Source organism: Rhinoderma darwinii, assembly GCF_050947455.1.
Source record: "Rhinoderma darwinii isolate aRhiDar2 chromosome 5 unlocalized genomic scaffold, aRhiDar2.hap1 SUPER_5_unloc_33, whole genome shotgun sequence".
In the NCBI taxonomy this organism is placed as follows: domain Eukaryota; kingdom Metazoa; phylum Chordata; class Amphibia; order Anura; family Rhinodermatidae; genus Rhinoderma; species Rhinoderma darwinii.
Window position 1 is genome coordinate 414,883 of NW_027461791.1, and position 12,869 is coordinate 427,751.

The 12,869-nt window shown below is 47.6% G+C and overlaps 9 non-coding genes across 9 annotated transcripts; all 9 read right to left on the reverse strand.

Annotated features, from left to right (window-relative positions):
* Nucleotides 1-819: 819 nt before the first annotated feature.
* On the reverse strand, nucleotides 820-1,010 carry LOC142690272 (U2 spliceosomal RNA). Its single transcript, XR_012859064.1, has one exon. It is a non-coding gene; the product is annotated as a U2 spliceosomal RNA (small nuclear RNA).
* Nucleotides 1,011-2,290: 1,280 nt separating this feature from the next.
* On the reverse strand, nucleotides 2,291-2,481 carry LOC142690273 (U2 spliceosomal RNA). Its single transcript, XR_012859065.1, has one exon. It is a non-coding gene; the product is annotated as a U2 spliceosomal RNA (small nuclear RNA).
* A 1,280-nt stretch (nucleotides 2,482-3,761) lies between these two features.
* LOC142690275 (U2 spliceosomal RNA) lies at nucleotides 3,762-3,952 on the reverse strand. The gene has a single exon (XR_012859066.1). It is a non-coding gene; the product is annotated as a U2 spliceosomal RNA (small nuclear RNA).
* A 1,304-nt stretch (nucleotides 3,953-5,256) lies between these two features.
* On the reverse strand, nucleotides 5,257-5,447 carry LOC142690276 (U2 spliceosomal RNA). Its single transcript, XR_012859067.1, has one exon. It is a non-coding gene; the product is annotated as a U2 spliceosomal RNA (small nuclear RNA).
* Nucleotides 5,448-6,747: 1,300 nt separating this feature from the next.
* LOC142690277 (U2 spliceosomal RNA) lies at nucleotides 6,748-6,938 on the reverse strand. The gene has a single exon (XR_012859068.1). It is a non-coding gene; the product is annotated as a U2 spliceosomal RNA (small nuclear RNA).
* Nucleotides 6,939-8,218: 1,280 nt separating this feature from the next.
* Nucleotides 8,219-8,409, reverse strand: LOC142690278 (U2 spliceosomal RNA). The gene has a single exon (XR_012859069.1). It is a non-coding gene; the product is annotated as a U2 spliceosomal RNA (small nuclear RNA).
* Nucleotides 8,410-9,689: 1,280 nt separating this feature from the next.
* Nucleotides 9,690-9,880, reverse strand: LOC142690279 (U2 spliceosomal RNA). The gene has a single exon (XR_012859070.1). It is a non-coding gene; the product is annotated as a U2 spliceosomal RNA (small nuclear RNA).
* A 1,280-nt stretch (nucleotides 9,881-11,160) lies between these two features.
* Nucleotides 11,161-11,351, reverse strand: LOC142690281 (U2 spliceosomal RNA). Its single transcript, XR_012859072.1, has one exon. It is a non-coding gene; the product is annotated as a U2 spliceosomal RNA (small nuclear RNA).
* A 1,284-nt stretch (nucleotides 11,352-12,635) lies between these two features.
* On the reverse strand, nucleotides 12,636-12,826 carry LOC142690282 (U2 spliceosomal RNA). The gene has a single exon (XR_012859073.1). It is a non-coding gene; the product is annotated as a U2 spliceosomal RNA (small nuclear RNA).
* Between the last annotated feature and the right edge of the window lie 43 nt (nucleotides 12,827-12,869).

The window sequence follows — 12,869 nt, forward strand, 5'->3', positions numbered from 1 at the left end:
ACGTGCAAAGTTCCGTCTGAACTTTATATAAGACGGTGAGGCTCAGTCAGTCACTCAGTGTTGCCTGAGAGGGCAACACTGCAACAGCCGGCCGCCAGGCTGTCTTTTTTTTGCACAGCTAGTTGCCTCCAGGAGGCCACAAGAGGGAGACAAGGGACTGCAAAATGGAAAATAGGCATCCACCAACTTTACAGACAACTTCTCCTTGCTCCTACAACCTCCATCCTTGCACAGTTTGTTATTCTTCCAGGTAACATAGTAACAAATCCAAATTGCTGCTCTCTTTGTAGGCAAGCAAGGCTTTGTTGCAACTGCAATTCTTACTTCTTCTTGAAATGTAGGGACGACAGTACATTCCATCACATCCATCTAGTGTACACAGGTAGGTCCATTGTGGCGGGCAGGCGAGCGGGCGGGCTGCTTTATTGGCTGTTTGCTGTTCCCCTACTCCACTCCACTATTTGACTGTTGTGCTGCATCAATCAATCAATCAATCAATCAATCAATCAATCAATCAATCAGTGGCTGGCTCAGGTGCAGCTCTTTAACTTACCTAAAAGGGAGGGCGGAGAGAAGACAAGGAAGGTGAATGAGGTGTTCCAATGTGAAATGCCGGAAACACAGAAACACAGACGACACACAACAAGAGGTGGCAATCTATTCATTAATTGCATTTAATCAATGAGCTCATTATCACTCATGCATTGTCCAACAGGTGTTGAAATAATGGGATTAAAAGGGGAGATCCCTTCAGAAAGACAGAAACAATAGCAAAGACAAAAAACACTTTTGGAATCTGCTTTTAGTCAACACATAAGGAAAGGGTGCACCGGTCCTGGAAATACTGCAATACCAGGTCAATGCGTGGAGTGGACAGAGCAAGCTCTATTTCCATCTCCCTGTTCTAAAAATCCATTTAATATATGGTCCCCAGATAGGGGACGTATCAGATATTAAACTGATAAGAACAGATACTACACTTGATCTTAGCCAAAAGGCCGAGAAGCGATAACCCGAACGGGCCGCGCGTTGCCCGAGCCTGCCCGATACTGCTGTTCAGCCCTTGCAGCGATTCAGCCTACTTCTAGGCAATTCCATGGGGCCCTGCAGGCTCACACACTCACAGCTACACGGGAGGTGAATAAAGGCCGGAGAGGAAGCCAGACAGGATTTGCTTCTTTTGCTTGCACCACAATGCAGTGCTGAAAGAGGAGGAATCTACATAAAAACGCCTTCCTGGCAACGCCCAAATGCCCTGCTGCCATGCAGATAAACACTGGCAGCGGCAGCAAGTGCATGCCCACAGCCACCCCTTGTTCCTTCACACCTTGTATCAGCTGTAATCCAGTCCAGTCCAGTGCTGCCTGCTGAGCAGCACTGACCAACACTGCCTGGGCCCAGGCTTTTATCTCTGAGGCCCCATTATGATGTCAGAAAGCTGGCTCTGGAATCCTGAGGGCTCCACTATGACACGTGCAAAGTTCCGTCTGAACTTTATATAAGACGGTGAGGCTCAGTCAGTCACTCAGTGTTGCCTGAGAGGGCAACACTGCAACAGCCGGCCGCCAGGCTGTCTTTTTTTTGCACAGCTAGTTGCCTCCAGGAGGCCACAAGAGGGAGACAAGGGACTGCAAAATGGAAAATAGGCATCCACCAACTTTACAGACAACTTCTCCTTGCTCCTACAACCTCCATCCTTGCACAGTTTGTTATTCTTCTAGGTAACATAGTAACAAATCCAAATTGCTGCTCTCTTTGTAGGCAAGCAAGGCTTTGTTGCAACTGCAATTCTTACTTCTTCTTGAAATGTAGGGACGACAGTACATTCCATCACATCCATCTAGTGTACACAGGTAGGTCCATTGTGGCGGGCAGGCGAGCGGGCGGGCTGCTTTATTGGCTGTTTGCTGTTCCCCTACTCCACTCCACTATTTGACTGTTGTGCTGCATCAATCAATCAATCAATCAATCAATCAATCAATCAATCAATCAATCAATCAGTGGCTGGCTCAGGTGCAGCTCTTTAACTTACCTAAAAGGGAGGGCGGAGAGAAGACAAGGAAGGTGAATGAGGTGTTCCAATGTGAAATGCCGGAAACACAGAAGACACACAACAAGAGGTGGCAATCTATTCATTAATTGCATTTAATCAATGAGCTCATTATCACTCATGCATTGTCCAACAGGTGTTGAAATAATGGGATTAAAAGGGGAGATCCCTTCAGAAAGACAGAAACAATAGCAAAGACAAAAAACACTTTTGGAATCTGCTTTTAGTCAACACATAAGGAAAGGGTGCACCGGTCCTGGAAATACTGCAATACCAGGTCAATGCGTGGAGTGGACAGAGCAAGCTCTATTTCCATCTCCCTGTTCTAAAAATCCATTTAATATATGGTCCCCAGATAGGGGACGTATCAGATATTAAACTGATAAGAACAGATACTACACTTGATCTTAGCCAAAAGGCCGAGAAGCGATAACCCGAACGGGCCGCGCGTTGCCCGAGCCTGCCCGATACTGCTGTTCAGCCCTTGCAGCGATTCAGCCTACTTCTAGGCAATTCCATGGGGCCCTGCAGGCTCACACACTCACAGCTACACGGGAGGTGAATAAAGGCCGGAGAGGAAGCCAGACAGGATTTGCTTCTTTTGCTTGCACCACAATGCAGTGCTGAAAGAGGAGGAATCTACATAAAAACGCCTTCCTGGCAACGCCCAAATGCCCTGCTGCCATGCAGATAAACACTGGCAGCGGCAGCAAGTGCATGCCCACAGCCACCCCTTGTTCCTTCACACCTTGTATCAGCTGTAATCCAGTCCAGTCCAGTGCTGCCTGCTGAGCAGCACTGACCAACACTGCCTGGGCCCAGGCTTTTATCTCTGAGGCCCCATTATGATGTCAGAAAGCTGGCTCTGGAATCCTGAGGGCTCCACTATGACACGTGCAAAGTTCCGTCTGAACTTTATATAAGACGGTGAGGCTCAGTCAGTCACTCAGTGTTGCCTGAGAGGGCAACACTGCAACAGCCGGCCGCCAGGCTGTCTTTTTTTTGCACAGCTAGTTGCCTCCAGGAGGCCACAAGAGGGAGACAAGGGACTGCAAAATGGAAAATAGGCATCCACCAACTTTACAGACAACTTCTCCTTGCTCCTACAACCTCCATCCTTGCACAGTTTGTTATTCTTCTAGGTAACATAGTAACAAATCCAAATTGCTGCTCTCTTTGTAGGCAAGCAAGGCTTTGTTGCAACTGCAATTCTTACTTCTTCTTGAAATGTAGGGACGACAGTACATTCCATCACATCCATCTAGTGTACACAGGTAGGTCCATTGTGGCGGGCAGGCGAGCGGGCGGGCTGCTTTATTGGCTGTTTGCTGTTCCCCTACTCCACTCCACTATTTGACTGTTGTGCTGCATCAATCAATCAATCAATCAATCAATCAATCAATCAATCAATCAGTGGCTGGCTCAGGTGCAGCTCTTTAACTTACCTAAAAGGGAGGGCGGAGAGAAGACAAGGAAGGTGAATGAGGTGTTCCAATGTGAAATGCCGGAAACACAGAAACACAGACGACACACAACAAGAGGTGGCAATCTATTCATTAATTGCATTTAATCAATGAGCTCATTATCACTCATGCATTGTCCAACAGGTGTTGAAATAATGGGATTAAAAGGGGAGATCCCTTCAGAAAGACAGAAACAATAGCAAAGACAAAAAACACTTTTGGAATCTGCTTTTAGTCAACACATAAGGAAAGGGTGCACCGGTCCTGGAAATACTGCAATACCAGGTCAATGCGTGGAGTGGACAGAGCAAGCTCTATTTCCATCTCCCTGTTCTAAAAATCCATTTAATATATGGTCCCCAGATAGGGGACGTATCAGATATTAAACTGATAAGAACAGATACTACACTTGATCTTAGCCAAAAGGCCGAGAAGCGATAACCCGAACGGGCCGCGCGTTGCCCGAGCCTGCCCGATACTGCTGTTCAGCCCTTGCAGCGATTCAGCCTACTTCTAGGCAATTCCATGGGGCCCTGCAGGCTCACACACTCACAGCTACACGGGAGGTGAATAAAGGCCGGAGAGGAAGCCAGACAGGATTTGCTTCTTTTGCTTGCACCACAATGCAGTGCTGAAAGAGGAGGAATCTACATAAAAACGCCTTCCTGGCAACGCCCAAATGCCCTGCTGCTATGCAGATAAACACTGGCAGCGGCAGCAAGTGCATGCCCACAGCCACCCCTTGTTCCTTCACACCTTGTATCAGCTGTAATCCAGTCCAGTCCAGTGCTGCCTGCTGAGCAGCACTGACCAACACTGCCTGGGCCCAGGCTTTTATCTCTGAGGCCCCATTATGATGTCAGAAAGCTGGCTCTGGAATCCTGAGGGCTCCACTATGACACGTGCAAAGTTCCGTCTGAACTTTATATAAGACGGTGAGGCTCAGTCAGTCACTCAGTGTTGCCTGAGAGGGCAACACTGCAACAGCCGGCCGCCAGGCTGTCTTTTTTTTGCACAGCTAGTTGCCTCCAGGAGGCCACAAGAGGGAGACAAGGGACTGCAAAATGGAAAATAGGCATCCACCAACTTTACAGACAACTTCTCCTTGCTCCTACAACCTCCATCCTTGCACAGTTTGTTATTCTTCTAGGTAACATAGTAACAAATCCAAATTGCTGCTCTCTTTGTAGGCAAGCAAGGCTTTGTTGCAACTGCAATTCTTACTTCTTCTTGAAATGTAGGGACGACAGTACATTCCATCACATCCATCTAGTGTACACAGGTAGGTCCATTGTGGCGGGCAGGCGAGCGGGCGGGCTGCTTTATTGGCTGTTTGCTGTTCCCCTACTCCACTCCACTATTTGACTGTTGTGCTGCATCAATCAATCAATCAATCAATCAATCAATCAATCAATCAATCAATCAATCAATCAATCAATCAATCAGTGGCTGGCTCAGGTGCAGCTCTTTAACTTACCTAAAAGGGAGGGCGGAGAGAAGACAAGGAAGGTGAATGAGGTGTTCCAATGTGAAATGCCGGAAACACAGAAACACAGACGACACACAACAAGAGGTGGCAATCTATTCATTAATTGCATTTAATCAATGAGCTCATTATCACTCATGCATTGTCCAACAGGTGTTGAAATAATGGGATTAAAAGGGGAGATCCCTTCAGAAAGACAGAAACAATAGCAAAGACAAAAAACACTTTTGGAATCTGCTTTTAGTCAACACATAAGGAAAGGGTGCACCGGTCCTGGAAATACTGCAATACCAGGTCAATGCGTGGAGTGGACAGAGCAAGCTCTATTTCCATCTCCCTGTTCTAAAAATCCATTTAATATATGGTCCCCAGATAGGGGACGTATCAGATATTAAACTGATAAGAACAGATACTACACTTGATCTTAGCCAAAAGGCCGAGAAGCGATAACCCGAACGGGCCGCGCGTTGCCCGAGCCTGCCCGATACTGCTGTTCAGCCCTTGCAGCGATTCAGCCTACTTCTAGGCAATTCCATGGGGCCCTGCAGGCTCACACACTCACAGCTACACGGGAGGTGAATAAAGGCCGGAGAGGAAGCCAGACAGGATTTGCTTCTTTTGCTTGCACCACAATGCAGTGCTGAAAGAGGAGGAATCTACATAAAAACGCCTTCCTGGCAACGCCCAAATGCCCTGCTGCCATGCAGATAAACACTGGCAGCGGCAGCAAGTGCATGCCCACAGCCACCCCTTGTTCCTTCACACCTTGTATCAGCTGTAATCCAGTCCAGTCCAGTGCTGCCTGCTGAGCAGCACTGACCAACACTGCCTGGGCCCAGGCTTTTATCTCTGAGGCCCCATTATGATGTCAGAAAGCTGGCTCTGGAATCCTGAGGGCTCCACTATGACACGTGCAAAGTTCCGTCTGAACTTTATATAAGACGGTGAGGCTCAGTCAGTCACTCAGTGTTGCCTGAGAGGGCAACACTGCAACAGCCGGCCGCCAGGCTGTCTTTTTTTTGCACAGCTAGTTGCCTCCAGGAGGCCACAAGAGGGAGACAAGGGACTGCAAAATGGAAAATAGGCATCCACCAACTTTACAGACAACTTCTCCTTGCTCCTACAACCTCCATCCTTGCACAGTTTGTTATTCTTCTAGGTAACATAGTAACAAATCCAAATTGCTGCTCTCTTTGTAGGCAAGCAAGGCTTTGTTGCAACTGCAATTCTTACTTCTTCTTGAAATGTAGGGACGACAGTACATTCCATCACATCCATCTAGTGTACACAGGTAGGTCCATTGTGGCGGGCAGGCGAGCGGGCGGGCTGCTTTATTGGCTGTTTGCTGTTCCCCTACTCCACTCCACTATTTGACTGTTGTGCTGCATCAATCAATCAATCAATCAATCAATCAATCAATCAATCAATCAATCAATCAATCAATCAATCAGTGGCTGGCTCAGGTGCAGCTCTTTAACTTACCTAAAAGGGAGGGCGGAGAGAAGACAAGGAAGGTGAATGAGGTGTTCCAATGTGAAATGCCGGAAACACAGAAACACAGACGACACACAACAAGAGGTGGCAATCTATTCATTAATTGCATTTAATCAATGAGCTCATTATCACTCATGCATTGTCCAACAGGTGTTGAAATAATGGGATTAAAAGGGGAGATCCCTTCAGAAAGACAGAAACAATAGCAAAGACAAAAAACACTTTTGGAATCTGCTTTTAGTCAACACATAAGGAAAGGGTGCACCGGTCCTGGAAATACTGCAATACCAGGTCAATGCGTGGAGTGGACAGAGCAAGCTCTATTTCCATCTCCCTGTTCTAAAAATCCATTTAATATATGGTCCCCAGATAGGGGACGTATCAGATATTAAACTGATAAGAACAGATACTACACTTGATCTTAGCCAAAAGGCCGAGAAGCGATAACCCGAACGGGCCGCGCGTTGCCCGAGCCTGCCCGATACTGCTGTTCAGCCCTTGCAGCGATTCAGCCTACTTCTAGGCAATTCCATGGGGCCCTGCAGGCTCACACACTCACAGCTACACGGGAGGTGAATAAAGGCCGGAGAGGAAGCCAGACAGGATTTGCTTCTTTTGCTTGCACCACAATGCAGTGCTGAAAGAGGAGGAATCTACATAAAAACGCCTTCCTGGCAACGCCCAAATGCCCTGCTGCCATGCAGATAAACACTGGCAGCGGCAGCAAGTGCATGCCCACAGCCACCCCTTGTTCCTTCACACCTTGTATCAGCTGTAATCCAGTCCAGTCCAGTGCTGCCTGCTGAGCAGCACTGACCAACACTGCCTGGGCCCAGGCTTTTATCTCTGAGGCCCCATTATGATGTCAGAAAGCTGGCTCTGGAATCCTGAGGGCTCCACTATGACACGTGCAAAGTTCCGTCTGAACTTTATATAAGACGGTGAGGCTCAGTCAGTCACTCAGTGTTGCCTGAGAGGGCAACACTGCAACAGCCGGCCGCCAGGCTGTCTTTTTTTTGCACAGCTAGTTGCCTCCAGGAGGCCACAAGAGGGAGACAAGGGACTGCAAAATGGAAAATAGGCATCCACCAACTTTACAGACAACTTCTCCTTGCTCCTACAACCTCCATCCTTGCACAGTTTGTTATACTTCTAGGTAACATAGTAACAAATCCAAATTGCTGCTCTCTTTGTAGGCAAGCAAGGCTTTGTTGCAACTGCAATTCTTACTTCTTCTTGAAATGTAGGGACGACAGTACATTCCATCACATCCATCTACTGTACACAGGTAGGTCCATTGTGGCGGGCAGGCGAGCGGGCGGGCTGCTTTATTGGCTGTTTGCTGTTCCCCTACTCCACTCCACTATTTGACTGTTGTGCTGCATCAATCAATCAATCAATCAATCAATCAATCAATCAATCAATCAGTGGCTGGCTCAGGTGCAGCTCTTTAACTTACCTAAAAGGGAGGGCGGAGAGAAGACAAGGAAGGTGAATGAGGTGTTCCAATGTGAAATGCCGGAAACACAGAAACACAGACGACACACAACAAGAGGTGGCAATCTATTCATTAATTGCATTTAATCAATGAGCTCATTATCACTCATGCATTGTCCAACAGGTGTTGAAATAATGGGATTAAAAGGGGAGATCCCTTCAGAAAGACAGAAACAATAGCAAAGACAAAAAACACTTTTGGAATCTGCTTTTAGTCAACACATAAGGAAAGGGTGCACCGGTCCTGGAAATACTGCAATACCAGGTCAATGCGTGGAGTGGACAGAGCAAGCTCTATTTCCATCTCCCTGTTCTAAAAATCCATTTAATATATGGTCCCCAGATAGGGGACGTATCAGATATTAAACTGATAAGAACAGATACTACACTTGATCTTAGCCAAAAGGCCGAGAAGCGATAACCCGAACGGGCCGCGCGTTGCCCGAGCCTGCCCGATACTGCTGTTCAGCCCTTGCAGCGATTCAGCCTACTTCTAGGCAATTCCATGGGGCCCTGCAGGCTCACACACTCACAGCTACACGGGAGGTGAATAAAGGCCGGAGAGGAAGCCAGACAGGATTTGCTTCTTTTGCTTGCACCACAATGCAGTGCTGAAAGAGGAGGAATCTACATAAAAACGCCTTCCTGGCAACGCCCAAATGCCCTGCTGCCATGCAGATAAACACTGGCAGCGGCAGCAAGTGCATGCCCACAGCCACCCCTTGTTCCTTCACACCTTGTATCAGCTGTAATCCAGTCCAGTCCAGTGCTGCCTGCTGAGCAGCACTGACCAACACTGCCTGGGCCCAGGCTTTTATCTCTGAGGCCCCATTATGATGTCAGAAAGCTGGCTCTGGAATCCTGAGGGCTCCACTATGACACGTGCAAAGTTCCGTCTGAACTTTATATAAGACGGTGAGGCTCAGTCAGTCACTCAGTGTTGCCTGAGAGGGCAACACTGCAACAGCCGGCCGCCAGGCTGTCTTTTTTTTGCACAGCTAGTTGCCTCCAGGAGGCCACAAGAGGGAGACAAGGGACTGCAAAATGGAAAATAGGCATCCACCAACTTTACAGACAACTTCTCCTTGCTCCTACAACCTCCATCCTTGCACAGTTTGTTATACTTCTAGGTAACATAGTAACAAATCCAAATTGCTGCTCTCTTTGTAGGCAAGCAAGGCTTTGTTGCAACTGCAATTCTTACTTCTTCTTGAAATGTAGGGACGACAGTACATTCCATCACATCCATCTACTGTACACAGGTAGGTCCATTGTGGCGGGCAGGCGAGCGGGCGGGCTGCTTTATTGGCTGTTTGCTGTTCCCCTACTCCACTCCACTATTTGACTGTTGTGCTGCATCAATCAATCAATCAATCAATCAATCAATCAATCAATCAATCAGTGGCTGGCTCAGGTGCAGCTCTTTAACTTACCTAAAAGGGAGGGCGGAGAGAAGACAAGGAAGGTGAATGAGGTGTTCCAATGTGAAATGCCGGAAACACAGAAACACAGACGACACACAACAAGAGGTGGCAATCTATTCATTAATTGCATTTAATCAATGAGCTCATTATCACTCATGCATTGTCCAACAGGTGTTGAAATAATGGGATTAAAAGGGGAGATCCCTTCAGAAAGACAGAAACAATAGCAAAGACAAAAAACACTTTTGGAATCTGCTTTTAGTCAACACATAAGGAAAGGGTGCACCGGTCCTGGAAATACTGCAATACCAGGTCAATGCGTGGAGTGGACAGAGCAAGCTCTATTTCCATCTCCCTGTTCTAAAAATCCATTTAATATATGGTCCCCAGATAGGGGACGTATCAGATATTAAACTGATAAGAACAGATACTACACTTGATCTTAGCCAAAAGGCCGAGAAGCGATAACCCGAACGGGCCGCGCGTTGCCCGAGCCTGCCCGATACTGCTGTTCAGCCCTTGCAGCGATTCAGCCTACTTCTAGGCAATTCCATGGGGCCCTGCAGGCTCACACACTCACAGCTACACGGGAGGTGAATAAAGGCCGGAGAGGAAGCCAGACAGGATTTGCTTCTTTTGCTTGCACCACAATGCAGTGCTGAAAGAGGAGGAATCTACATAAAAACGCCTTCCTGGCAACGCCCAAATGCCCTGCTGCCATGCAGATAAACACTGGCAGCGGCAGCAAGTGCATGCCCACAGCCACCCCTTGTTCCTTCACACCTTGTATCAGCTGTAATCCAGTCCAGTCCAGTGCTGCCTGCTGAGCAGCACTGACCAACACTGCCTGGGCCCAGGCTTTTATCTCTGAGGCCCCATTATGATGTCAGAAAGCTGGCTCTGGAATCCTGAGGGCTCCACTATGACACGTGCAAAGTTCCGTCTGAACTTTATATAAGACGGTGAGGCTCAGTCAGTCACTCAGTGTTGCCTGAGAGGGCAACACTGCAACAGCCGGCCGCCAGGCTGTCTTTTTTTTGCACAGCTAGTTGCCTCCAGGAGGCCACAAGAGGGAGACAAGGGACTGCAAAATGGAAAATAGGCATCCACCAACTTTACAGACAACTTCTCCTTGCTCCTACAACCTCCATCCTTGCACAGTTTGTTATTCTTCTAGGTAACATAGTAACAAATCCAAATTGCTGCTCTCTTTGTAGGCAAGCAAGGCTTTGTTGCAACTGCAATTCTTACTTCTTCTTGAAATGTAGGGACGACAGCACATTCCATCACATCCATCTAGTGTACACAGGTAGGTCCATTGTGGCGGGCAGGCGAGCGGGCGGGCTGCTTTATTGGCTGTTTGCTGTTCCCCTACTCCACTCCACTATTTGACTGTTGTGCTGCATCAATCAATCAATCAATCAATCAATCAATCAATCAATCAATCAGTGGCTGGCTCAGGTGCAGCTCTTTAACTTACCTAAAAGGGAGGGCGGAGAGAAGACAAGGAAGGTGAATGAGGTGTTCCAATGTGAAATGCCGGAAACACAGAAACACAGACGACACACAACAAGAGGTGGCAATCTATTCATTAATTGCATTTAATCAATGATCTCATTATCACTCATGCATTGTCCAACAGGTGTTGAAATAATGGGATTAAAAGGGGAGATCCCTTCAGAAAGACAGAAACAATAGCAAAGACAAAAAACACTTTTGGAATCTGCTTTTAGTCAACACATAAGGAAAGGGTGCACCGGTCCTGGAAATACTGCAATACCAGGTCAATGCGTGGAGTGGACAGAGCAAGCTCTATTTCCATCTCCCTGTTCTAAAAATCCATTTAATATATGGTCCCCAGATAGGGGACGTATCAGATATTAAACTGATAAGAACAGATACTACACTTGATCTTAGCCAAAAGGCCGAGAAGCGATAACCCGAACGGGCCGCGCGTTGCCCGAGCCTGCCCGATACTGCTGTTCAGCCCTTGCAGCGATTCAGCCTACTTCTAGGCAATTCCATGGGGCCCTGCAGGCTCACACACTCACAGCTACACGGGAGGTGAATAAAGGCCGGAGAGGAAGCCAGACAGGATTTGCTTCTTTTGCTTGCACCACAATGCAGTGCTGAAAGAGGAGGAATCTACATAAAAACGCCTTCCTGGCAACGCCCAAATGCCCTGCTGCCATGCAGATAAACACTGGCAGCGGCAGCAAGTGCATGCCCACAGCCACCCCTTGTTCCTTCACACCTTGTATCAGCTGTAATCCAGTCCAGTCCAGTGCTGCCTGCTGAGCAGCACTGACCAACACTGCCTGGGCCCAGGCTTTTATCTCTGAGGCCCCATTATGATGTCAGAAAGCTGGCTCTGGAATCCTGAGGGCTCCACTATGACACGTGCAAAGTTCCGTCTGAACTTTATATAAGACGGTGAGGCTCAGTCAGTCACTCAGTGTTGCCTGAGAGGGCAACACTGCAACAGCCGGCCACCAGGCTGTCTTTTTTTTGCACAGCTAGTTGCCTCCAGGAGGCCACAAGAGGGAGACAAGGGACTGCAAAATGGAAAATAGGCATCCACCAACTTTACAGACAACTTCTCCTTGCTCCTACAACCTCCATCCTTGCACAGTTTGTTATTCTTCTAGGTAACATAGTAACAAATCCAAATTGCTGCTCTCTTTGTAGGCAAGCAAGGCTTTGTTGCAACTGCAATTCTTACTTCTTCTTGAAATGTAGGGACGACAGTACATTCCATCACATCCATCTAGTGTACACAGGTAGGTCCATTGTGGCGGGCAGGCGAGCGGGCGGGCTGCTTTATTGGCTGTTTGCTGTTCCCCTACTCCACTCCACTATTTGACTGTTGTGCTGCATCAATCAATCAATCAATCAATCAATCAATCAATCAATCAATCAATCAGTGGCTGGCTCAGGTGCAGCTCTTTAACTTACCTAAAAGGGAGGGCGGAGAGAAGACAAGGAAGGTGAATGAGGTGTTCCAATGTGAAATGCCGGAAACACAGAAACACAGACGACACACAACAAGAGGTGGCAATCTATTCATTAATTGCATTTAATCAATGAGCTCATTATCACTCATGCATTGTCCAACAGGTGTTGAAATAATGGGATTAAAAGGGGAGATCCCTTCAGAAAGACAGAAACAATAGCAAAGACAAAAAACACTTTTGGAATCTGCTTTTAGTCAACACATAAGGAAAGGGTGCACCGGTCCTGGAAATACTGCAATACCAGGTCAATGCGTGGAGTGGACAGAGCAAGCTCTATTTCCATCTCCCTGTTCTAAAAATCCATTTAATATATGGTCCCCAGATAGGGGACGTATCAGATATTAAACTGATAAGAACAGATACTACACTTGATCTTAGCCAAAAGGCCGAGAAGCGATAACCCGAACGGGCCGCGCGTTGCCCGAGCCTGCCCGATACTGC